This window comes from Crocodylus siamensis, chromosome 2 (genome assembly GCF_052110815.1).
Source record: "Crocodylus siamensis isolate JL-2025a chromosome 2, ASM5211081v1, whole genome shotgun sequence".
NCBI lineage: Eukaryota > Metazoa > Chordata > Crocodylia > Crocodylidae > Crocodylus > Crocodylus siamensis.
In genome coordinates this window covers 190,101,746-190,129,193 of record NC_143396.1, presented here as the reverse complement: position 1 = coordinate 190,129,193, position 27,448 = coordinate 190,101,746, and the positions used below count along the sequence as shown (strand labels likewise).

The following is a 27,448-nucleotide window of genomic DNA, read 5'->3' as shown; positions in this document are numbered from 1 at the left end:
GTGTCGGTGTCTGTGTGTGATCTCCACCAGGGTCAGTGTGTGTGTGTGTGTGTGTGTGTGTGTGTGTGAGAGAGAGAGAGAGAGAGAGAGATCACCAGGGTCAGTGTGTGTGTGTGTGTGTCAGAGAGAGATCACCAGGGTCAGTGTGTGTGTGTGTCAGAGAGAGATCACCAGGGTCAGTGTGCGTGTGTGTGACAGAGAGATCACCAGGGTCAGTGTGTATGTGTGTGTGTGTGTGTGTGTGTGTGTGTATGTGTGTGTGTGTGTGTGTGTGTGTGTGTGTGTGTGTGTGAGAGAGAGAGAGAGAGAGAGAGATCACCAGGGTCAGTGTGTGCATGTGTGAGAGAGATCTCCACCAGGGTCACTGTGTGTGTGGTCTCCACCAGTGTCAGTGTGTGTATAAATGACAGAAAGCTGCCATGTGTCTCCCTCTCACCCACACCCGAGCCGAGCAGGGGGCTTGTCTCAGGGGAGAGCCGAGCCGGTTTTGCTCTGAAGCACGGGTCCCAGACTCAGTGGCCTCCAGCTCAGCACGCCTGGCTCCTTCCCGGCCCGGGGCAGGTCCCCCCTCCCCGGCTCCAGCCCCCGGGGCCGCAGCCCAGGCTTGCTCCCGGGCCTGGCGACGAGGAGGAGGCTGAGCCCCGGGGAGGCGAGCGTTTCTCCCGCCTCAGCCCTCCCTTAGCGGGGCAGCGATGCAGGGAGCAGCTCTCCGAGGCGGCTGCCGGGGGACTGGTTCCTATTAATCTCCCGTCTCCACTTCCTGCCTTTGCATAGCTCGCTCTCTCCCGCTCGCCTGCCCTCCCTCCCTCGCTCCCTCCCTCCTTCCTCCCCCTCTTCCCAGCTTCTCCCAAAAGCCGCCGCCGGCCGGGCTGGGCGAGCAGAGCTGGGGGCGCCTGGCGAGCGGCAGCAGCCGGGATCCGCACCTGGAGCAGCCCAGGTAGGAGCCGGGTGTCCGCCGCCCGCCGGCCCGCTCGCGGGGTCGGGCCGGGCCGGGCCGGGGCTGGGGCGCGGGGTCCGCGCGAGACAACGGCCCCTTCCCCGGGCGCCTGGGCCGCAGCACCGCGCGGCGCGGGCAGGTGGCGCCGTCCGGGCCCCGGCCTCTGTTGGCGCCTCACCTGGCTCAGCATCGCCTCGGGGTGAGGAGGGAGCAGGGCTGGGAGGTCATCTCGTGCAACCCCCCTTGGCCCCAGCCAAGCCACGCCATACAACTAGGGTTGCCCGCCCTCCAGGAATGAGAGAGAAATCTCCAGGACACTGCAGAGAGCCACTGGGGAGAAAAATGATAGGGCATTCATTAAAATAATAAATATTACAAGTCGAATCCGGTGCATTCAGTAGTTTTTAAAATGTAATAGTAACACGCATTTGCCTTCTTGATGTAAAGTCATCACTGTAATGTCATTACGGTGTGTAATGAAACTTCCTGGAACAGAGTTGGCAGCCCCATGTAAAACTGTCACCTAACACAGGGTTTCTCATCCTGGGGGGCGCTACCCAAAGCGGGTGGTGAGCCTATATGACAGGGTCCTAAATGGACTTTAAAAATGGATCAACAACCTTTAAAAGATGGGTTCTCCTTTAAAGGAGAAAAACGTGGGAAACTGTGGCTTTTCCGCTGCAGCCAGTTGCAGCCTGTGGGGCTGCTTGGGGTCTTGCTGTCCCCCCCCACCAATGCCCAAAGCACTGGGGCCCTGGGGTGGGGTCAGTGGGTAAGGAGTGAGGGGCACTGGGTCAGGGCTGGCTGTCGATGTTTACAAATGGGTTCTGGTACAAAAAAGGTTGAGACCCACTGATCTCAAGTGAAGAAAAGGCTTGGCATCAGAAGGGTGCAGAGTGCAGTCAGGGCACTTGACACAACCTGGGGTGTAGGCCTCTCTGCTGGGCTGAAAGCCCTGCCTCCCCTTCAGTGGAGTGGTGGCAGCTCCTGCCAAGCACAGGATGTTTCCCTCCCCCCACCCTCATCTCCATCCTGCATGGGGAGAAGTCAGGAGAGCTGCCACAGCCCCTTGATTTTCCCCCTTCTGTACACACGGAGGTCCCCAGCTAAGTGCACTAGATGCAGGAGCAGATGAGCCACCTGGACACAGGCGGAAAACTTTGTTGGATCCCAAGACATATTTAGCCCGTGAGCAGAGGGAGCTGCTTCCACAGGCCACTTGGTGGGAAAATCAGATGTGCTTCTGCTGGACTGCTCCCAAATGCTTGCCTCACTCAGGGGCAATAGGTCACCTCCAGAAGAAGTGGAGCTGCAGTCTATTACAGGCCCTTTTTACTTTGTGCCTAGGTTTCTAAATGACATGCACTTTTCATCCGGCTGTTCAGGCTAAATACGTGAGGGTGTGTGCATGTCCATAATAGTTACTGAGGTGGCCATCTCTTATATTGCATAGGGTTTGGGGAATCTTTCTTCTCCTGTCTTGTTCAGTACTGTCTCTTGTTAACTCAGGGTAGCCAGTGATCCAGTAATAACTACACAGAATGAGCAAAACTGATGGCAGATAACAGGTCATTTTGGAATATTAAAGAATTTGGTTTTAAGGCAATTGTCACCCAAAATAAAGGAGTCTATGGAATGGTGATTACATGAAGTAAATACATTTTGATTTCTTTTAAAATTAGCATGTAGCCAGTGGATAGAAATATTCCTTAGTACCAAAGGGCTAAATTAATACATATGATGGATGGTAAGATCTCATATTAAAAAATAATATTGAACAAGTCTTGTGTGTGACTGGAGTGTTGTCATTTGTTTTGCAGTTTTGTGCTCTGGTTTACACAGCAGCTCAGAAGTAGTGAATAGTGGGAGTCAGCTTTATTATTAACAATTAGTTTCTTTACTTTTGGGATTTCAGGAAGTTACTTTTATTTAAAGAACTGCAATTCCTTTAACATTTTTTATTATTTCATCACTCTAACTTCACAGAGTTAATGAAAGGTATGCATGGTCAGTGCTTTTTAAGGGGCTACAATCTGTACATTATTAAGAAGGATCAAAATACAAGTGACAGGAAGCTGCTATCTTGTTGTATGCTGACCTAGTCCAGTTTTGTCTTGTGGAAATTGCTCCCTCCTCTTTTAATTAATTGAAATAATAAGTCTAGCTTTTATATAAAACTTTTGCTGTGAGACCGACTGAGCCTTTAAATAAAGGACAGTGGTGCACTGAAGCTGTGCTTCTTAAGTGGATGTCCCAGATGGCAGTAAGCCTCCCATATCCATGAGGAAGGGACCCAGATTCCTCTTCCTTGTGTACGGTATGTGCTCTTCTTTGCTGTCATGCAGAGGGGAAGAAGGATCAAGGCTTGCTTTTTTCCCCCCACCCACACTAGGCTGGAGCAGCTTTGGCCCTTGATTTAGTGTTGGAGCCATAACTAATTATTTCAGTGCCCTGGGCAGGGCAGAGCAGGGAGGGAGGATGTTGTGCAGAGCAGAGTAATTATTCAAGGACCCTGGCACCCTTATTCAAAGACTCTGGCTCCCGCTGCCAGGTGCAGAAGTCATTGCATCCTGGATGCAGTAGCCAACACATCAGGGCCTCAAGGCTGCTGCTTGGGCATCCTCTCTAAATCTGTGCTGGGGGCAGATGTTCTCTTGCCCACCCTTAGTTACGCAAAACTGTTCAGTATAGTCATTGCAGTTGTGGCCAGCCACTTCACGAGACACAAAAAGGAGGTGGCTTTTGTCCTTCCCCATCTTGCTTACACGTGCTGGAGCTACACATACCCCATTCCTAGGAAATGAGAGAGATTCATGGCTGTTTCGCTCTAAACAAGTGACTCTGAAAATGTACTGGACCTTTTTTAAGGAGCATGTGACCCCTTATTAGTGGTGACCCTGTAAACCATCATGTAATCTGTTGACTCTTATGGGCCATGCCAATTTATTCTGGGTTGGGAAACCTTGCCAAGGACTTGATGGAATAGCATGATTTTATCCACTTCATTGTTTTCATTGTGTTCCATAAACATCTACTACCCTCTGGAAAGAACCATTGGGGCGGCCGGGCCTCTTTTAAAAAATTGCTTGTTAAATAAATGTTGCCAGTTAAAAACAAAAAAACCCCAAAAACCGAAAAAAAATGGCTGTGGAGGATCTGAGAGTGACTGGAACTGTTGATGTATGTTTAGGAAGCAGAGCTATTTTTAGTAATGGGGTATTTGAAGAAATGATGCTAACCCCTTGTAAAGAAGCCAGCTTGAAGTTCAGAGTCTGCTTTTATTGTAAGACATGCCTGAGTTTTCAGCAATTGTATAAAACAACTAATTTACTTTTTAAAATATTATTAATTTTTTTCCACTTTTAAGATAGAAAGGTTAGGCTCATATTTCTTGTTCAGGGGAGAGAGTCAGGAAACTCAAGTTCTGTTCTTTACCATGCTAATGATTTTCATTGTGGCCTTTGTTAGATAATAAAAGTCTTGGTTGGCTAATTCACCCTGCTGTAAAGGTCACAGTACCAACAAAGCCTTTTTGTGACTGTACGGTAGTCTGGGTTTGGTACTGCAAGATGGTGAGCAGGTTTCGCTGAGTATGCATGGTGCCTCATAGGAAGTGTGTCTGTCAGATGTTGCTTTAATATGTGATCATGTCCCTGTCAACTGGATTCTCCAGTGACTATATCAGCCTGTTATTTAGTCCCAGTTAAAGGAGCAAGGATCTTCCAAATGATCCTAAGTGATTTAACAGCCCGAGTCATAGAATAATAGAATTAGGGCTGGAAGGGACCTCCTCATGTCATCTAGTCCAATCCCCTGTCCTATCCAAACCATCCTACACAAATCCATTGTTTAGCCACGTAGCCAAACTACACTGTCAACCCTGACACAGCACAAGACATAACACCCTAACCTATCATAGGAAAAGCTGGGGGACCATGGCAGCCAATGTCCTGCTGCTATAAAGGTTGTTAATACATACTTAAGAGAACCCAGGAAGATTGCTATGCCCCCTACCACCGAGGAAGGCAAAAACTTCCACAGTCCATACCAGTCTGACCATAGGGTAAAATTCTTTCTTGAATGCAAATGTGGTGATCAGTTTGACCGTGAACAGAGGAGCTATAGTCATATTCCCAAAAGTGATTATGTTCCTTAATCCCTTGAAAAAAAAAGTTCAGGGTGCTCAATCACTTAAGATCTTTTTGGAAGTTGTACCTGAATATCTTCAGTTCTGAGGAAGATGCACCTGCTCTGCATGGTAAAAAGCCCATGGGTTAGATCCATGATACCAACTGATATTTCTCTGTATATGGCCACAGTTGAATTTACTTATCTTCTACCAGGAATTTGCTCCAGGGGCCAGGTTTCATTCTGTGTATTAAAATTGTGGGTGGACTTAAACACCTAGGGCATAATGTGTCTCGGCATCCATGCACTGAAAAATGGCAGTGGGGGCACTTTAACTAATGCTCATTCAATGGGTCCCACATCTCTGGGAAGGAGCCAGGGCTGCACTGACACAAGGATTGGGCCCTGTGCAGCTCACCTGCCAGCCACCCCAGCACACCAACATCTTATAAATTGTAGGTGTTTTTGGCACTTTTCCCAAAAACGTTTTTGACCACTAATCTCGGTTGAACTTGATGATTCTGTTCCCTTGTTTGTTGCTGTTCTCATGTCCATTGGCTGCCTGTAAATGAGGGGACAGAAATGAGATTTGAGGAGGGATTTGACTGATGTGGATTCTTGTCCATGAAAGATGAGATATATGCTCTCAATTCATTTCACACTGGCTACCCAATATTCATCAGTTTCTGGTAACAACTTTATTGTTATTGGAGATGCATGCCGTAAGTTTGGATTTTTGAATTTCCCAATCTTTAGAGGTTTTTGGAATGAGTACAACTCTGAATAGAGATAGGGGTCAGCTGTTAAGTTCATAACAAAGTCCAAACTCTCCTGTTCAGGCATAGTACTTAGATACTAATTAGTCCCTTCTCCAGTTTTTACTGATTGGGTTTACATTTGAATTGGTAGCTTAGAGATAAATGTTTTGAGGTTTAGCTCTGCATGTAATTCTGGTTGAGCAAATGTATCTGTGTACAGTGAGGCAAAATAGTGAAAGTCAAATCCCCCTGCAAAAAAAACTATAAACTGCATCCATGAAGCCGTGACTTATGGATTATGTACAAATAGAAACTTCTTTGCTGGCAAATGGAAAACACAGTAACATTTTTTGTTGGAAATGTAGCTCTCCCTCACCAGAAAATGAGAGATGTGGGATGTTATTTAAACTTAAATATATATGCATCTCTTAACATCTGCTTGAAGCTGATATTTAAAAAATGCCTGATGTGTGAACATTTAATGTTAGTGCTGGTGCCAGCACAGGAAACTGGGTCTTTGCGTTGAAGCCTTTAACATGATCCCATAACTCCCATGTTATTAAAAACACTCATTGTGTAAAGTTCTGTTACTATGATTCATTTTAATATTTTGACAGGGTCACCACACTGAATTAATCGTTTGCATTTTTTTCCCTAAAAAAGAATTAGTTGTCTGCATGGAACATCCCTATCACAATCACAAGAGATGGATGCAGACTGATCTACATAGTACAAAATTCCCCCATTCTGTCTGGCATTCTGACTATTAATTAGTGCAAAGTTTTAAGTATGTTTTTCAAATTTACATTGCACATTACAGAATTATCCCCGTAAGTGAATGTGTTGATCACTGGAAAAATGAAAGATAGCTAGAAGCGAAGATCTGTAATGCTGTTTCAAGTGAACACTCTGTGCACTGTTCTGCAAAAGTGCTTCACATCAAGAGACAGAACAGGCAAAATGTTTCTTGACATCTGTTTCATAGGGTATCGTTACTTTTTTGAGGGAGTACAGATAGTTCCTACAAGATGGGGCAAAATGAATGACAAATTCCAATGATTTTTGAACCTTTGTTCTGGTGGAAACTCTTATCTTCCGAGGTCACTTAAAAATAAGAACAGTAGCTGGCCCAGTGTCATATGTTTTTTTCCATATTCTCTAGAGAAAAATGGGCAGTCCAGACTGTGTAAGCATTCCTCTCATTTAGGGTTAGGAAGGTAAAATGTTTGTAGTGTTTCATATCTTTGTCCTGCTCTAGGTCTAAAAGTTGTCAGCTACTTTTGTTCACTATTGATCATGTGGCCTTGATGATAAAGAATATTGCTTGGCAAGAAATATTGCATGTAGCTTGAAGCATCTCAGGAAGAAGTTGCTTCCTAAATTACCTGCATGATAGTAGAATTTGCTGTCTGAGCTGTCAGCAATCATAATTTCTGCTGCTAGGCAGTAAATTTGCAAATAGTTTTACTGTAGTGTATGCTTACCACATCATGGCCTATTATAGAAAGTTTGTTCATTTATATTTGTGCAGAATGTGTTTTCCCTCTCACCCAAACTATACCTGTGTAGGAAGTGAACACCTCAAGCGATGAGGCAAGATCAGACTAAAAAGGGGCATTGCTAGGTCAAAAAGGAAATGATGGGGAAAAAGGCTTAACATTGGCTGTTAAAAATCACAAGGTTACCCAGGTTTTATGTGATTATTTACTTGACTAATAGGATTGATTGAACCACTACAATGGCATCTAGTGCCTACAGATACAACATACAAACCTTCAGTTTTGTGTGCCTATTTCTTTTTCAGTATTTTACAGATTCACCCATTCTCTGTCACCAGTGCAACTAGCTTAGCAATATCCATTAAATCATGAATTAATTAAAATCTGCAATATTTTTAAAATAGCAGATCCCACAAATATTTTTGTCACCATTTGCCCAACCTGGATTTCTCAAATCCAGATCATACTGAAATGGACACAATGAAACAGGCCATCCTCCTGATGGTCCCCCCGGCCATTGCCTACCCCGAATAGACGGTTTGGTTTTATATTGTGCCCTGATATTTAGGGAAAACAAAATGTTGGTAGGCCCATTCCAGAGACAAAGGACTGCCAGTGAAAATCTGTCACCACAGATCCCTCCTGTGTAAGTGTGCCTCATCTAAACTTGTACTGTCGGTGTGTGAGGAGAAAGGTCTTGGTTATGTTAGGTGGCCTGGACCTATTGCCTCTTCTTAGACCAGTTCAGGACACAGTGAAGTTTACCAGTGTACAGACAGTAACTTTCAGGGTGAAGGATAATGCCTGCGTAGGTAGTGTGCTGCCTAGTGCTGTCTGATGCATCCCAAAGGCAGAAGAAGTGTTACTTTTTATAAATCTCTCTCTGAGCGAGAAAAAAAGGCCAGGGTGATTTAGCAGAGGCATTACGGTAAATAGGACCCAGGCCAGACCACTGCATGTCCTCTTCTTTTCAACCTTCCTGATTAGACTCTTGCCTCCTCTTAGTCCTTGATCTGCATCTGAAGACATTCTGTACCCAGGCAGCAGGGCTTTAATAAATCATGTATGTCACAGTCAGCTGTGTTCCTGCCACTGTATCCAGGGCATCATGCTCATGGATTAGGTCACAACTGACCCACAGCTTCATTGAGCCCGAGAAGGGATAAATGCCACCAGAGATGAACATCTCCATCTGTGTGTATGTGAGGTCTTGTAACCCTTGATTTACATTCCCTGGTAGCAGACATTTGGACAGTCCAGTAACATAGTGCCACCGTTTACAAATAATTTAAAGTGAGAAACCTGTCGCTAGTAGTACATCCACCTGATCTCCTTGGATGACCTTTTGCTTCATAAGAAACATGGGTGGTTACTATGGGCCTACAGGAGTTTTCTCTAGTCTAGGTAATAGGTTCTAGTAGTCAGAGACCTGAAAAATCACTGTGTTCACCCTCTTCTTCTGCCACATCTTCTGTAAGGCCCCAGTCTCCAGGCTATTCATCAGTGTCCAGAATCCCTCTTTGTTTACTAGAGTGCCGTGAGAAATGTCATTTTGTAAACTGAGCATTAAAACCTGTGTCACAGGGCATTCAGTCAGGACTTGGTTTGAAGCCTAGCTTTGTTTGCCTGTGAATTCCCTCAAAAAATGATCAATCCCAGAGTCAGGAGGAGCAAGTGGAGAAGTTGCTGCAGATGGAATTAATATGTTCCCCCCCCCCGCCAATGAAATGATGAAGGAGCCAAGCAATCTTGCTAAAGAAAGAGAAATAAGACAGATAGGAGAAGTTTGGTGTGAAAAAGGCATTCCATATTTGCCCTTCTGCCTCTAAAAGATGGTTTACACCCTGGAAAGGATCAGGATACGTGGCTCGGAGGAAATGATTGCCTCATTCTTTCAGCCCAGTGGATCATTGTACACAGTAATAGGTCTGCCAATAGAAACACTGCAGTGGTTAGAGACTAGACTAATAGAGCAATCTATAGGAATGCTTGGAAACTTTATTTTTTGCACTTAGGGAAAATAAAATGAATTATTTTCTGAAGTAAAACTTTTAACCCATGATTATACTTCCTTTTAACAGAGAACATCATCATATTCAAGGAGCCTGAGACAGGCCAGACTCTGATCTTTGACAGTACTACTGTGAAGCTAGGTGAACTCCCTTGTCCTCCTCTAGTCTAGATCGATGATAATGCAACTGAGAAGAGAATCTGGCCTGCTCTCACTTGTGGGAAATGTCTAAGTGTGAGTCTCCCACACTGCTCCTTGTGTTTCAGCTAGAGCTTTTGTCTGTGACTGTGATACCTTCTCCATAAAGTGCAGTGACACAAATGTGAAAAGTAAAACATGCACTGACATTTGGGAATGTACATCTTATTAATACTCATCAGCCTGTGGATAATATTACCAAACCAAGGATCCAGGCCTGAGTACCCTGTCTCAGCATCTCCTTTTTCTTCTCATTTTCTTTACATTTTGTGATGGTGTAGGCTGGCAACCACTGCTGCCAACCTGAGGCCAAATACACTTACTGGCAGGGGGGCATCTGGGATATAGGCTACACCAAATAGTATCATTTGGACTATCATAGGAAACAGGTGGTGACTTGTCCAATTTCTGCAGAAATATATGCTACCAGCATGGGCAACTGGTGCCTCCTGAGTCAGTGAGGCATGTGCCCCCCGCCACCCCGAAAGCCAGTCAGCAACCAGTGGGGGGGCAATTTCACCTACTGGGGGGGGATCACCCCATGGCCGATCACACTAACCCAGAAGCAATGCTCCTGGAAGTGCCAGCAGTGCTTCTCCTGGCACCCCCACTCTGTGGCTGGCCCCCGGAGGGGGCGCAGTGGCGCTTCCACCTGCCCCCCCACCTGTTGCCTAAGTGGGGAGTGTTGGCTGTCAAGGGGTGCATCAGCGCTCTCATGAATGTTGTTTAGCTGTTCACTTTAATCGAAAACCTGTCAAGCATTATTTCAGGACTTGTAGTAAAGATGATATCTTTTATTAGACCAACAAGATTTTTTGCCAAAAAATGTCTTTAATTGCAAGCTGTCGGGGACTAACACCATTCATCAGGCATTGAAGAAAAGATTGTAAAAGTTCTCCTAGGTAGAAATGAAAGTTCATATTTCATAGGATTTCTCTGCGAGATCCTATGAAATATGAACTTTCATTTCTACCCAGGAAAACTTTTACAATCTTTTCTTCAATGCCAGATGAAGGGTGTTTGTGCCTGAAAGTTTGTAATTAAAGACTTTTTTTTGCAAAAAATCTTGTTGGTCTAATAAAAGATATCATCTTTACTATAAGTCCTGAAATAATGCTGAGAGTTTCAAGCCATCTAGAATAGAAGGTGGCCACCTAAACCCATGGACTGGATCTGGCCTGCAGATTGGTTGGATCTTGCTTGTGAAAGTCTGACCTGGTTTGATGTGACATGGGGGGATTGGGTGGCATGCAGTACCCCCTTTGACAGTCCTTTCTCCTGGTCTCATAAACTAACCCTCAAGGCAGAAGGGTCAGGGATTGTTGGTGATAAGCACAGGAGGCTTCAGGTGGAGATTTGTGACCTGTGGCAGGGGGCCAGGTCACAAGTTCTGGCTTGCAGCAGTATATGTTTGCCAACTCCCCTGATCTAGGAGCTTTGGATGCTCCATTTCCACTAAAGTCAGTGGGAATTGGGTGTTGAAATCACCTGAGTGACTTTGAAGATCCATCCTAAATGTCCAGAAGCAAGCACATGAAGTTCTTAGAGGGGACCCAGGATCTTCTTTTCAGGAACAAGATTAATTAGATTGAGTATTAAAAGCTGAAGTCATGACTTAGTTTTATATCTTTAACCTAATCCCCTTCTCTCTTCATGTAGCTCTGCACTATATTATTTATTCAGTAATTTATTGTTCCTCTTTTACTTGGCCATAAAAATATTTACTTGCCTTTTTCCTGTATACATCTTTGCTGAAGCAGAAATGAACACATTCCTTCAAACAGTTAAGACTAAAGTGGCTCTTTCCCTATGGTAAGCATTTATTCCAAACTACAATTAGAAAAAAAACAAACCTGTTTCCTGCTGTGATTTCAATGTCATCTTTCTCTAATCCATGTGATTTTTCTTGCTGTGTGAAAATGCACCAGAGAGAATGGGGGATTCATCTTCATAGCTGAAGGGACCTACTTTTCCCCCTAAAATCAGAAGTTATCTATTGCATTATACTTAAGAAGTTACAAACCTTGAGAACTGAATATTAGGAAATGACTTAATGTTTCATTCAGGATGCACTTTTGTCACCTGAGACAAAAAGAGTATTGTTGCTAAAGTCTGGATTGCTAAAAGAAAACAAGAAAAGACTGATCCCTATCTATCTTGAATTGCTAAAGGCAATTCAGAGGAAGGGCACCAGACTAAGGATCTGCAGGATCCTATTTCCTGGTCTCCCGATGACTCATGAGGCCTTGTTCAAGTCATTTAGCTTCCTTGTGTCTCTGTTTCTCCAGTGGTCAAGAAGAGATATCATTACTTATCCCACTTTGTAAAATTGTTTTGAGATCTATGGATAAGAAGTTCTGGGGAAGGTGCTAAGTCTTTTTATTAAGTGCTGTTTAGATTCATTCTGATCTGTGTTTCATAGTTTGTTCTCTTGGTTTCCCAAACTGGCAAAGACAAGAGGCTTGAAACTGTGCATTTTGAATGTACTGGGAGGTTTGCCATTGTCTTCAGCAAGTCGAGGCTCAAACCTTAGGAACATAGCACAGACAGGGAGCCAGGAACTTCAGAAGATGGCACCTGGTGCTTGGTCTGCATTAACCCTTGTGGCTAAGCAAAGAAAGGCCCTGAAAGCTGCAATGTTCCAGCCACCCTTCTCAGCCCAAAGTCCCTGTGATCCAGAGCTGGAGGGGAGGGTAGCGTGGAGGGAGATCCTCCACAGAGTACCCAGAATCTTCCCTTTCTCAAAATGTCTGAAACTAGCAGACTTTTCACCTGAACAATTCACATGAGGCCAATTTTATACCTACTTTACCTCTAAAACACAGCCTCAGTGGGAATGCTGACAGGATTATAAGGGCAGAGCAGCAACATTAGGATATTTTTGTGGTGCAGCAAAAATTCTCAATTTCCCCTTCTCAGTTAAATTTCCCATTGCCCAATAATTGTTCCTGGTGTCTGGTTACATTTTAATTTAATGCAGGTAGAATGAATATGTTTATAATTCACAAGGCTCTATATATCCTATTTGAAAGCCTTATTTCACTGCTCTATTAAATATACTGCAAATCTGGTTGGCTTCCTAATAGGAAGTTGCATGTTTGTTTCTCTGGCCTTTTTGACATATTAGAAAGCCTTTGTTCTTGGGTTTTTGTTACAAAGTTCTTTGTAAAGTCTCTCAGATCATTTCACTGCTCCAGTGTCCCCATGTGGCAGTAGGAGTTATGCATTTGTTAATTTTGTATTAGCTACAAATGTGCTTGACTTGCTGAAATGACCTTGGTCCCATGTCATAAGAGCAGTGAAAATATTACTGTGCTGCATTTTATGCTGTGTAAATGGATCTTATTCAAGGTCAGGTTTCCAACCGGTTTGGATACAATGGAGACAAATGGCAGAGAACAAATGACAATTTTATCAAGCCTTTTGGCCACTCCTCAGGTTTTCCGGATTTTCTTCTTAGTAAGCAGCTGAGTGCCCTAAGGCAGGGCATCCTCCTCTACTCAATATCATAGCCGGGGGGGGGGGGTGCAAGTGGGGCGACCACCCCAGGTGCCAAAACGAAGGGGCATCAACAGGCACTGCCCAGCTGGGGTGGGGCATGGCACAGAGCCGTGAGTGGTTCATTTGTGGGGTGGGTGCAGGGACAGGGGGAGCGCAGCTCCTGCTGCTGTGTGCACAGATCCCCAGATCTGTGTGTGGGGTGAGGGCAGGCTGCCCCTGAGGGCTCTGTTGCCATAGTACTGCCTCTACTGCCCCTAGTGGGAATGCTAGAAACTCCACAGTTTGGATACAACTGCTTCTATAGATTCCTACCAATAACAGTTCATTGAATTTGTTCAGGACAAGCCTAAACTTTTTGCAGCCTTAAGCAGAGCCTTGCATTCTCTTTGAAGCTGCTAATGAGAGTCTGGCTAGGCCAGAGCCTCAGTGAAGTGGTAGTTTCCAGCCCTGGTTGTTGTTGGTGAGGAAATGATTCGTAGCAAGAGAACATCTCTGGAAAGTGGTTGTGGTTGATGGGGGTGCTGACCAGACTGCTTTGCGGCAGTGGCTCCTGGCTGGTTGCTGTTCTTGGTTAGGGCTGGAGGTGGACTGGTAGAGCCACCCTGAAACTTCTCTGCACCTTAGGCCAGGGTGCAGCAATGTTTTGCACCGGGGGACCTCTGTGGTACACTTCAATGCAGCACCCTGCCCCCCCAGCCCTGCTGCCCACGCAGCTCCCATGCATGTGCTTGCTGAAGCTGCAGTCACTGCTCCCCCTGCAGTGTTGCTGTTGCAGATTCTCCCAGCCACTCAGTGCAAAGCCCCCTGCTGGCAAAACACTGCTGAAGTCTCTGACCCCATGGTCTGGAGAAAATAGTTCTGCAGACTGGATCTGGCCCACAGGCGTGTAAGTTGCCAACCCATGCTTTAGACTGTTGTATATATGACATGCCCCTAACATTAGCCCTCTAGCTGTTTGCTCTGAGGGCAGTTTGGGGGAAGGTCTGTACAGATGTGGCCAACTGCATGTTTGGGGCCAAAATCCCTTTTCATCCTCCAGACCAAAAGATCATTTTAGCTTGATTTTCATTTGTAGTGTGTGAAGGATGTTGAAATAAAGAAAATTAAGTTAGACCTCAAGATGTATAAATATTTGACTTACCCAGCAAAATGCAAATGTCTCAGAATAGATACAAATGGAATGAATGACACTGTGTTTCTAATAAAGATTGAAGAAGCAGTCAAATAAAACAAGGCTCAATGTCTTGGGAAAATGAAGCTAGATGTTCCCAGTGTTTCTGGTTTTCCCATTCGGAAACCTGAGCCATTGATAGTTTTCTGTAGCATTCGCAGTAGCAATCATTGACATAAAATGCAGGGGTGAGGATTTTTTTTTCCATGGTTAATAGTTTCCAGGATCTGTTGCCAGACTGAAGATATTTATCCTTCCCTAAGTGTGAGTGAAGTCCCCTCGGCACTGTTCATGTGGGAGTGCAGTTATAAGAAAGTTAAGGATCTGTGTTTCTGCTTCATTTATCCAGAAAGCATTTCCTTGAGTGTAGCTCCATTAAGAAAAAAACTGCTCCTGGATTAGGTTTGTAAATGACTGCATTCACTGTGTTTACTTAATGTAGAGCTAAATCCCACAGTCCTCCATGAAGTGATTTCAGTAAAGAGTTTTGCCTTTGACAGTACTGACAGCCCAGTTCTTTGCTCCAGTGAGTGCAAATGGATGTAAAATATTATCAAATGAAAATGGTAGCATTTTACATCACTTTGTGTTGATATAAATCCCTCCACAAGATGCAGGGCAGTTAAGAATCTGGGCCTGAGTACAGACTGGAGGATTTGACTTATACTGGGTTCATCTACATGTTTATTAATGCACAGTAGTTACTGTGCATTTAGTTGCTTAATGAAGTACTAACTAAATGCACAAGCACCAGCTCACGGTTTTTTAGTGATGCTTACTGTGCATTACCCCAGCACTGCTGCGCAGTAGCTTATTAGCACGGTTTTTGCCCAGCACTCTACTGTGCAGTGTTATTAGGCTACTGCATATTAAGCATCTTGTGTAGATGCGCCCAGTATAGCAGATGATACCTTGTGCTGTGTGAAAAGGTTGGCTCTTTTATTCAGGACCCTATAAACTTTTTGTGAGTTAAACAGGGTTGAGCCGTTTCCCTATGTAGAAGGGAAACCTTGAAGGAACATGGAGGTGCTGGAGGACTGATGCTATGATTTAAAATGTGGTGTCTGTCCTTTTAAGAGGGAATCTGATCCTGTGTTCTGTTATGAAGTTGAGGGCATTGTGCTGTTATAGGCAATGTTTTCCAAATCAGATGCAAAAGAGACGCTGGACCCTTATAATGACTGAAGTTCTTGACTTGCTTTTCTGTCTGAGTATTACGTCTTGTAGATTTAAACGATAGCTAAAACGTAAGAGTTTTAGGCATGCTGAACTTCCAAGAATGCAACAGTGAGTGCCCTACCAGCATTAAAATTAAATAATATAAACTCAGCCTGCCAACCATGTTAAGCAATCATAAACAGTCAAAAAGTAACTTCAGTAAATCAAATGGCTGAAAAACTTCTTTTCACCCTCATCAAATCCCTCCAGATTCCGTCACAGAAACAGAAGGGTTTTTAAAGCATGAGCAGAAGGTTATCAAATTTGAAAACCCTGGGTGTTTCTGGCCATTTGTGTATTAAGTTCAGTGTTCTGTCCAAATTCACATTAGGATAATTTACACTCCCCTGCCACCCTGTTAAAACTTCCCATTAATTCAGCTGGATATGGTAGCATTCTTCATTCTTTGTGCTATGCAGTTCTACATAATTACTTTGTGTTGTTAAGTGATTGTCATGTTTCAATCTAGTGATGGTCCTGTTTCAGTAACGGATGTACATCCCTTATTTCACAAGGATATTGGTTCTCCTGGAGGCTGGACCTTACTGGTGAGAGATATCTAAACTGGCATAACAGGAGTGCTGTACTCTGGGACCAGCTGATGTCTCTCTTAGATGCTTTGGCAGCTGGGATTCACCCATGTGGAATGATTATCATACAGCTGTGGTAATAATGATAACATGCATTTTTTGAGATCTGTACTTGAAATATGTGACAATTTGTTGTGAAGTGTTGTTAACTAAATTACAAAGTAATACATTTCTCCTCTTTGTGATCTGAGGTCTTAGCTTACATCAGTGCAAGTTGTTGTAGTGGTAATAATAATAATAATAATAATAGTACCTAGCTCTTTCCTAACACCCTATATTAATAGATCTCCAAGTATTTTACAAAGGAGGTCAGTATTGTTGCTTGAGCTGGCTGGGACTTTTTTGATTGAATAGTTGATTGAAATACGCTCTTCTGTCAGAACTAAAGTGTGTTGTACAGATGGGGCCATTTTAGTGAAGCTTTTTTCTTTTTTTTTTGGAAAGATGTTGCTGAGATCTGAAGCTCTCTTGTCATTTCTAAAGACAGAGTAAGGGAGAGATCTAAATAAAAAAGCCCATGTTTTTTACCTGAAAGCAGATATTTTGATTCATTTTTTTTTTCATGGAAAAAATCATAAGGATTTGGTTCCATTTCAGTGCAGAGCAAAAATAATTTTTGAAATGTCAAAGGTTGCAGCAAAACTGAACTATCCTCCTTTGCCTGGATCTAAACATTATTTCTGTTTTATGGATGAGAAAACTGGGGCACGCAGAGGTAAAATGACTTGCCCTAAGTCAACGAGTGGGTCAGTGGTAGAGCTGGTCTTCCTGCAACCCAGTCTATTGCTTTATACACTCTATCACACTGTTTCTGGGTGGAATACAGTATTACCATAGTTTACCCAGGTTCCCCCTATAGCCCTGTGGTGACCCCAGGGATTCCTCTGAAATATAATTTTGCATTAAATTTAATTTTGCATTAAATAGAAAAAGATACCAACCTTTCAGATAATAGTAAAACTCTCTCACTGTGGTCCTATGTAAGGCTGATCAGTTGATTTCCAACCCCCCTCAAGTTCTAAGATGAAAAATAGCTGTCACTTTCTGTTATTAAAGGAAAAGGGTGGGTAAGACTGGTCTCATGCTGACACTTTAAATCACCAATTCTTAACCAGGGATCCATGGCATCTTTGGGTACCTTGAGATTCTTTCAAGAGTGTTATGGGCCACACAGTATTAGCATTATTAGCTGCACAACCATGATTCATTAAGATAAACCCAGATATTTGAAATAGGAATTCATAGTTTTAAAAACCTGGCTTTCTGAGTCTTTCTGAATTTTTAGGAACAAAAGAATTGCTCTGTTGTTTTTCTGTAGTCAAAAATGAGCGAAAACTTGAGTTGGCTTTTTCTGAACAGTGCCTTGAGTTCAATGAGGGGTGCCTTGAATCTAAAAGGTTTGAAAACCACTGCTTTAAATGGTTACATTATTAACTGCATCACTGCTAATTATTGCAACCAAATTTCCCAATTGATCTGGGATTCTGGGATGAGTTTGGGATTGTGGATGGAATTTGGATGAAGCATGACAACAACTTAACTTGTTTTTAACCAAAATGATCTCTGGCAGTACACAGGAAGTACTTGATACGTCATAAAGAGAGCGAATGGTAAGAAAATACTCTGATACAGTGTCATAGGAACAGAGGACTGGAAGGGGTGTCCTGGGCCATTGTGTATGTGCAGATACTTGTACTGTCCAAGCCAAGTAATGATGTGCTGCCCCATTTCTTTTTCCTTCTGTAGATGCTTATGTCTAGAAGACGATGTTTCCTCTGTATTGCGTTCCATTTATGAAATGAAAACATGCTATTCCCTTCCAGTCAAGAAGGGCCTCCCTGTAGCAAGCAGCAGAGAGATTCAGTGCCCCAGTTATTGTCTTGATGTTTTGTTTTATTATTCCAGTTTACAAAGTGGTCCCTGGAGGTTTGCAAAGTATGTGTAAGTGAGAAAGAAATGCGCTTCTCTTCTATGTTGGGAACTTTGGGGATTTCAGCGTAGCAGTAGACCTGACTATCCATTGAGACCCATGGCTCCAGCACACCCCACAAATACTTTTATCTCCTAGTTCCTACCTCATACCTCATTCTTTTCCACCAGTTTATATCTAGCTCCACCTTTTCTATACTAGCAACTCCATTTAACTCCACTGTTGTTTAGTTGTATGCTTGTAGTGCTAAGAGACTCCAGGCAGGGGTTGGGGCAACTTTATGTAATACATTGCATGTACATAGAACCAAAAAAAGTCCTGTGTTAACGAGATAAGAGAACAGGTAGATACTGCAAGAAGACTGAGGAAATACCAGGTAATGCTGAGCTGGTTAGGAAGAATACATGCACTAGGGAAGAATACATAAACCAGTGACTCCTGTACACTGTCTGCCTCACCATTCTTGGGGTTTTTGCAGGCATCACAGAGGAAGTGGGCTATGAGGAGAAAAATGCAGCATTGCCTTTGTAGAATTTTACAGAGAGTTTCTCACTGCATGTGGAAGAGAGGTTACTTTCATATGCTGGGAAAACAAATGTGACACGTGCTCAATAGCTTTTTAGAACAGAACAGCTCAGTTTCCTTCAGTGATTTCTGTAGGTCAGTGCTTCGCCCTTCTTACTCCCCATATGTCCAAGCTGCAGACCAGTTACTAGAGGAGATCAGTTTTTAGATCTGATGGGACAGTATTGCTTCTCAAAACCTGACCTTACTGGTCAGAAGAAACCAAGTTAGGATCATGTCAGCAACAGCTGTGTTCACAAGAAGTTCTTCGGATTATGGTTTTAATAGGGCCTTAGCTGAAAACTCATGTGTGCCTGGCCAACATGCAAGTGTAATAAGGGGGAAGAGAACGGGGCGTATCTTCATGAATGGTACAAGTGCCAAGCACAAAAGCAGTCCTTGTGCTTCTCTAAGCATAATGCTGCTGCCTGGAGAGAGCAAGGAAGGGTATTTATGGTTGTTTTGTTTTATCTGCCAGAAGTTACATTTATCGTGCATATGGTGAGTTAATCATGTCATAAGTTACAGCATGCCATATGTTCACCCAATTTATGGTGCCCAAATGGCAAACCAGTTACAAAGATGTTCCACATATAATGTAGAACATCCTAGTGGCTGGTTTGTTTTGTGCCTTAAGTTTAACATAGGTCATGTGTCCCAGATCTGGGGCTGCCCCAGGCTGATGCAGACAATCATCTGATTGTCAAAACCGGTGTGGCCCAGGTTTTGAACTAGGCCCAGGGCTGTTCAGGGCCAGTGTCAACATTGTCCATTGTTCTCAGGCATCCCCCAGTTTAGTACCAGCTGACTGGTAGCATCAACTCTGGACAGCCTGAAGCCTGGGGTTACCCCCAGCCTGATCTCCAGGAGTTGGGCTGCAATAGCTCTGGGTCCCAAACTAGGATCTGGGGCTGCCTCATGCTCAGCCCTGATGCTCAGCTGAGCATTGGGATTGGGTATTGGGCAAGCCCAGGGACTGGGACACAGCTGCCCTCTACCCAATCTATGGGATCAGGCTGGGGGGCAGCCTCAGGTCCTACTTCAGCCCCAGCAATCACACGATTGGGATCTGAGGAATTTTATACCCATTCCAAACACTGTGTGTCTTGCCATGCACAGGTGGCAAGGCAGGACATGTGTTTTTTTGGGATGGAGCATAAAATTCCTCAGATCCTAATCATGTGATCCTAATCACACCATTATTTTAGCATCTGCTGGGGGCCTTGGTGTCTAGGAGCCATTTGGCTTGGACCAGTGTCCACTGTGACTAAATACTTCATGAAACAGAACAAGAGGGCAGTCCCTGCCTCAGAGAGCTTACAATTTCAGTATAACACAAGAGACCACAGATGGATGCTAACAGACAGAGGAGCATGAAGAAGCAGTGAGATGATATAAATCAGAGCAACAGGCAGTAGTCATAGGTTGTCTATATGCTTACTGTTTTCAAGCGTTTTCTAGGCATGATGGAAAATATGTTTTAAAGAAGAAACTGAAGGAGTTTTATAATGATAGCTTTGCAGATTAATGCAGGCAATTCTTTCCAAATGTGAGTGGCAGAACAAAGCATTTGTTTAAAAATCTAATGGATGGGTGATGAAGATGGGAGATAAGAGTCTGTTTAAGTTTTAGCTGTTTGGGTAGATATAAAATGCTGTATTGTAGAGGTGTTTTTGAAGAAAGAATCTGAAAAATTTAGACACGATTTGGATGTGAGAACCCAGAGAGAGGTTTGCATCAAATATGGTATGTAGATTATGGACCTTTGTGATAAGTATCATAAAGATTTTGTCTACAGTGTTTGAGAAAAGAGGTAATGGTGGAGACTTGTTGGGCAATGGAGTCTGATTTTGCTTTGTGTTTACCCCAGGGCTTGTTTCACCAGTGTTCAATTGATTGTTCTTCAGTTGGTTAAATTCATCTGACAAAAGTTGTATCTAAGCCCTCAGACCATTGAAGTTTTTTCTTTGTGTTCATTATAAGTCTGCCTTAAAACTGTTAAAATGGATGATACCCTCTCTGCTTTTCTGGGGATTTGGAATGAATATGGGAGGGCATGTCAAGGTGGTGAATTTCTTAAGGCAGGAAGGAATACTGTGAGTAGCTGAAAGGGGGCTGAAAGGAGGCATGGTGGGATGCAATGAAGGGATAGATAGCCCTTGAGCTAGTAATGTGGCCCACCAGCTAAGAGAGCAGTTAAGGATGACAGCTGTCAAGGTTAATATACTACATCTGTCAGAGTTGACAGTGCAGTGATTGTGCCAGTGTGTCCAAATTGGTGCACAATGGATTGAGGTACACATTTTTTGCTCTTAACATTTCAAAATTTGAATTGAGCTGCTTGCTGGCCTCCAACATTTGAATTAAATATTTTTGTGTGTGGACACAAAGTTCTTTTCAGTCTTTTCTTTTTTGTGGGGTTGGGGGAGGTAGGGAATTGGTGTAGCTTTCTGCTTTACAGATAAAGGCTTAACTGTGTTCTTCCTGAGATGGAGCAGCTCTTCTGGCCTTGAAGCATAACAGCCCTGAGAGGAGTGACCTTGGAGAGAGTATTTCTGTAAAAGGCTCTGGCAGACATTGTCAAGGCAGCACCATGGGAACCCTAGGACAGTGAATATTTCGTAAAGGTGCCAAGAGACAAAAACTGAGCTCTTGACTCAGGTCCAACAAATTGGACAGAAATTTCTGAGGAAGGAGTAGAGAATGCTGCAGAAATCCCGAATTATCCTGGAATTATTGTATTAGTGAAAATAATTAGGTACTGTGAAGTGTCTCTGCTTGTTGGGAGAAGGGAGGATTAGACTGACTGAGGGCATCTGCTACTTCTTAGTCCTTAGGACAGGGTTCAGTTTCTAAGTCTTTGCGTACTTTTGCCTCACTTGTTTGCCTGAAGTTCTCATGGCAGACAGCAACCATCACTGCCCTACTGCCTGCTTCTTTGGCTATGTATGGCTACACTCGGCAGCAGTTGTACTATCCAACTGCAAAGTGCACCCCGGGAAAGCAGCTGCTGAATACACTTTGGCAGCTGACAGAAGGTGTAGGATTGGCTACTGTACCTTCTGCTATCTTCAGAAGGGTGGTAGAAATCTTACTTCACTTGGCAAAGGATGTTTAACTGCTGGCAGGAAGGCAAGCTCTGTCAAGAAAACTGTGTATTGTAGCCTAGACCCAAGTTTTCCTTTATGCATAAGGCCTTCTGTTCCCTCTTGGTTTTCACTGATTTCTGAAAAATGGTCTATACATTTATACCTCATTGTCTTCTGCTTCCAAGTCATGTTCTAGTTAAGCCCCTAGGGTCTGATCCTTCTCTCATTGAAGCCAATGGCAAAATGCCCTTTGGCTTCAATGGTGGCAGTAATGAGTCCTCAATGTCAGTTTCTATTTCTGTTTTTTTGGTCATGCTATGTGCATTTTTGTATAAAAGTCTTAGAAACTGCTCTTAACTTCCTCATAACTCTGAGATTCTTTAGCCTTATTTTCATGCTTTCTTTAAGCGTTCTATATTTCCTTTGGCCTCTCACTCTGTTGAAGAATATTTCTATCCTCTATACTCATATACTCATTTAAGTAACTTTTCCCATCCTTTCTTTCTCTTGTATATCCTTTTTCTTACCTGTTTGCCTCATTGCTTCCTGTAGATTCATAGAAGTTTAGGGCTGGAAGGGACCTTGTGAGATCATCAGGTCCAGCCCCCCTGCTCTGGGCAGGAAAGACTTCTGGGGTCAAATAGATCTTAAAGAGAAGCTGATGGTTTTAATGTCATCCAAGAAATAGTTTGATCCCTACTGCTCTTAATATCTGGCCCCTTGCGCTGAACGATTGGCATGGAGCTGGCCCATGGGCTGCATCCAGCATGGGGTTGGTACATAAGATCAGTCTTGAGGGGCATTTATCCACATTTTTTTTTTTTTGTCCTGCGACGTGCCGGAGATCTGCCACTTTGGAGCAGACTCTGTTAGTGGCCAGGAGGGCCATATTATCTAGACTGAAGGGCTTCCTCAGGGTCCAGAAATTTGGCAGCAGGGGAGAGGAGGAAGCATTAATTGCTGTGGTTCTGGCAGCAATTAAAGTTACTACTATTCCCACACCATCAAATCACCAGACCTGTCAGGCTGGGTGACACAGCTCTGTATGCTGGATATGGCCCACAGGCCAGAGGATGAGCATCCTTGATTTTAGAGCATCATCACAGGAATGATATAACACTTGGTTTTGTGTGCATTTGGAAGGCAGAATACACAAACAGTGAATAAGCTGTGTCTGTCAAAGGTGTATCTGTTGCTGGCATTCTTGAAGCATTGTGCCTGGGAGGAAACTGAAACCAGGCTGTGCGAAATAGTACCGTTTTGTTTTGACTTCCGTTTCACCATTTTGATACCACTGTTGAGTTTTGTTTCATCAAAACTGTTTTGCTGTTTCAATGCTGTTTCGATATTTCACTTATAGGCTATAATGGGGAGCATGAAACTACCTATAATTTTGTCAGTTTTTGGCAGATTTGGATGAAAACAGCAGGGATGGTAGACCCTTCTGAGGGCATGAAGTCTGCCAAGTTTCAAGGAGATAGGTATAGGGGTTTCTGGAAAACTGCACCTCAAAATCTTGAAAGTAAAACTCATGTTACTTGTAAGTGTGAAGGCGCAGCAGGGTGAAAACTGTAGGCATGGTAGCTCCTGCTGAGGACATGAAGCCTGCCAGGTTTCAAGGAGATGGGTACAGAGGCTTCTGGGAAACTGCACCTCAAGCTGCTGAGAAGCAAAACTCACGATGTGTGAATGTGTGTGTCAGCTTCATTCATTTTGGTAAATAAAAAACAAATTGTCTAATAAAAAAGTTAAATAAAAAAATTAGAATTAAATTAAAAAATAAATAAGTTAAAAAAGGCGCCTATGAGAGTGCTTCATGTCCACTATGCTTCTTGGTTTGGAACATACCATATTTACTCAAATATAACTCCCAATAAATGTGGGGGGGAAAGCTGTGTTTCTTACAATCACATACAAGGAAACCACATTAAATATATTGTCTATTGTTAAACTGCTGCCAAAAGCAGCATATGCTCAGTAATGAGAACCAACTAGAAAGTTGATTAAAATGCAGCCAGCACCAAGCATGACATATATATAAATGTATCTCTAACAACCTGTCAAATGAATACTGTGGCTCACTTGGGAAATTAAAACATACTTTGATAGTTAAACTATTCTAATCCCATTACACACTTTGCACCGTGCACCCGTGCACCCATCATCCTTCTAGTACTTTCACCCACTGTCCTTTCAGAGGGTTTGCCTTTGAAAAAGTCAATGCCAGTTTCTTCTCCACCAGATGAGGTCTGCCGTTAACTTTCGTGTCATCCTCTTCTGTCTTTCTGTAGTACCAGTACATTTCACTCCATCTCATTTTAATACAGTCCTTGACTGTGAGGTCCAAGTATCTGTTGATGAGCAGGTTCCTGGCTTTCTGCAGGGCATACCTGAAGCAGGAGATGAACAGGTTGAAGTGAGCTGTCGGGAGCCCCTGTTGTTTGGTCAAGTGTCTGTACAGGACCGTTTCTCCAGTCAGGATTCTGAAACCTGCACTAGGAGGAGTGCACAGACTTTCTACCACACCTCTCTGGCATATGGGCACTCTAAGAAGAGGTGGTTGATCATTTTTGCCTGCCAGCAGCAGGTCTGTCTTAAGCAGTTTGAGCCTCTTTGCCCTGCACTGTTTCTCCATGCCCATATGGGGAGAGCTTGGGGGGCTACCTGCCAATTTAGGTCTCTGTGCTCCTTCTGCTGGTCTTTGTGGAAGATTCGCTCCTACACGGACTGGTAGCTGTCACCAGGTAGTCAGTCCACAGGCTACATGATGTCTCTTGCCATTACCGCCTTCTGTATCTTGTGGTGGTTCACCAAGGTTGCTAGGGTAGCATCGTGCAGTTTGTATTTGTCTCAGAAGCTTTTCAGGACCTCATAGAACCATGGGAACACCATTGCCCATGGGCTTCCATTGATTGCCATGTATTCCTGCCACTGTCGTAGCAGCTGCCCTGCAAAATATCGACAAAGCTCACTGTTTTGGATTCTACCTCTGTTGCTAGTTTGCAAACCTGGCTCATGTACTTGGCCCAAAGGAAGAGAAGGATGTCTGGCATTCTTCTGCCTCCGGGCTGTTTCACTTTTTATAGTTTGGCCCTCACCACTTTCTTCCATGTGGAGTTCCAAAAGAAAACATATGTGGCTCTTTGGATTCTGCAAATGACTTATTCTGAGGTGGGGAAGAGTAGAGCGGTGTGCAGAAGTATCGGCAGTTGGACTGCCTTCATCAGCACCACACCCGCCCCCCTTGATAGGCAGCGTGATTGCCATAGCCCCAGTCTCTGTCTGGCCTTGGCCTCTGTCTTTTTCCATGCCCTCTGCCCCATCAACTCTGGGGAAAAACTCCACCCTGAGGATTTTTACCCCTTTGTGGGGAATGGAAACCCCCAGGGGTGACAGGTCCCTGAGCTCATACAGTACTAGGCAGGTGCTCTTGCTCACCTTGAACTTGGTTCCTGATGCTGCTCTGTACCTGTGTGTGTTGTAGCATTCTTTCCAGTGACCCTTTGTCCCTGCATACGATGTTCAGGCCATCCATATACATGAGGATTTTTGTCTATTTCCCCAAAAAGGACTGGGGAGAGCAGGCAGCCCCATCTGATGCCCAGCTCCACCATGATCGGGGCTGTCAGGGACCTGTTTACCAGTACCCTGCTGCTCATGTTGGTATGCAGTGCCTTTATTCAGGTGACAGAGGTTGCGGAAACTCCCATCTTTTTCAGCATCTCCAGTAGGAAGCAATGGGATACCCAGTCATAGGCCTTCTCCAAGTCAAGGTTCAGCATAGTTCTGTTCTGTTCCCTCTCCCACTGGTACCGTAGCACATTTCACAGCTCCATCAAGGCATTGTGGATCTGTTGCCTCAGCACTGCATATGCCTGGTCCTCATGGATCACTGCACCTATAACAGACTTAAAATGCTTGGCCAAGTCTTTGGCCATTAGTTTGTAATCAAAGTTCAGGAGTGTAGTTGGGCACCAGTTTGTCAAGTCCCACCTCTCCTGCTTCATGTAAAGAAGGGTTATGAGGCCTTGCTCCATCCCTGCTCCCAGGTGGCCCTCCTTCAGGCGCTCTCTAAAAACCTCCAGCAGGTCCAGGCTCACCTGGTCCCAGAAAGCAACATAGAACTCCTTGGGCAAGTTGTCTGTCCCAGGAGTCTTACTGTTCTAGAAGCTGCAGAGCATCGTGTTGATCTCCTCCAGTGTCCACTCCTCCACCAGCTTCTGTCCCTCATCCTCCCTGAGGACCCACATGAGCCTTTGCAGGCAGTCCTGCATTACTCTGGGGTCGTTTTGTTATGCTGTGTAGAGTTTCCAGTAGAATGGCACCACTGTCTCCAGTATCCCCTAATTCTACCAGTGCTTCACCCCCACTCCATCGATCAGGCTACCACAAGGATTGGTGAGTACAGTCCATTTGAACAAGTTACATAGTAGTGCCAGTGTATTCAGTCCCTGTCAGTGCCAACTTTTTCAAGTCACGGAGAGCCACTAGATTTAATACATTTTGACTTCCTCTAAGCTCCCACAGCTGAGTTGTGACATTCTTTCCCATTTCCAATGATTCCTGTTTCTTCACCAGCCTTAAATGTCTGACAAACATCACCAAATTGGGCCCAAAACAGTTCACCCAGAATCCCCCTGTTGGCCCCTCTCTCAGCCTGGCCCTGCCCTTCATGAGGTGCAGCTGAACCAGGTTGCCATGTGTCTTATTTGCATATATATTTTTGAAGGATCCCAAGACTTGGGACAAGAACACCCATTTCCAGTCATGAGTGAGAAGCTAACTGGCACATGGATTCTTTGTAGGGGATACCTGGAGTACACACACATACTGAGCAATGCGGAACTATAGGGTCACCGTGGTTTGAAATGCTGTTGACTCTGCTGGGGCTCAGCTTGGTGAACTACATGGTAAATCAAGAACCTTTTGAGTTTCAACTAATATCACGTATAGTTTGTATTCTATATAGGTAGGTACAAAACTTGCTTAAAAGTATATTTGTGGAATACCTGTGCTAAAACTTTCAACAGTTTAAAAAAAAAAAAAGGTTAAATGCATCTCTGTGTTTTCAGATTTGCCCCTTACTTTCATGTATTCAGGGAGAGCAGGGTCTGACAGTTAGTGGGAGGAGAAGAGGCTGCAGGGGGAAGAAGTTGGTGGGGGCAGAGGGAAAGGAAGCCACCTGACCTCCCCAGATTTATTTTCCCTGCTGTAGCAGGGGGAGGGAAACAAATTCAAAGCAAACCTCCAATAATTAGATTCTATACCTGGAAAATTGTAACAAATTTATACATTTTCCATATGCAGAATCTAATTATTGGGGGGATAATTTTATATTCAGCATCATCTTATATTCAAGTAAATACAGTAATTTCAGAGCACAAAGTTTCATCAATGGGTCCGTTACAGAATGCAGAAGGCAATCTTGTTACAGCTGATGCAGAGAAAGCTGAAGTATTTAATGCCTTTTTTAACTTTTATTGAAAAGATCATGGAGCAGGTCATCAAGGAATCCACTGCAAAGCACCTAGAGGAAAACAAGATGATCAGGAACAGTCAGCATGGATTCATCAAGAGCAGCTCATGCCTAACCAATTTGAGTTCCTTCTCTGATGAAATGATAGGCTCTGTGGATGAGGGGAGAGCAGTGTACAAGGAATACCTTGACTTTAGCAAGGCTTTTGATACTGTCTTTTACAAGAGTCTCATTAACAAGCTAACGAAATACAGATTAGATGAAAGTACTGTAAGGTAAGATACATAATTGGTTGGACTGTTGTATTCAGCAAGTAGTCCTCAGTGGCTACTTGGGAGGAGGTATCAGTTTGTTAGGGTAGCTTGAAGGGTAGTTTAA

At 43.9% G+C, this 27,448-nt stretch overlaps 1 protein-coding gene across 2 annotated transcripts in view; it reads left to right on the top strand.

Moving 5' to 3' along the window:
- The first annotated feature begins 701 nt into the window (after positions 1–701).
- DENND2B (DENN domain containing 2B) overlaps positions 702–27,448 on the top strand; it is a 303,230-nt gene continuing 276,483 nt past the window's right edge. Inside the window, exon 1 of one of the 2 annotated variants that reach the window (XM_090032660.1) lies at positions 702–937. The gene's annotated coding sequence lies outside the window, so the exon portion shown is untranslated. The remainder of the gene's footprint in view (positions 938–27,448) is intronic. The other variant, XM_090032662.1, reaches the window with a different exon arrangement.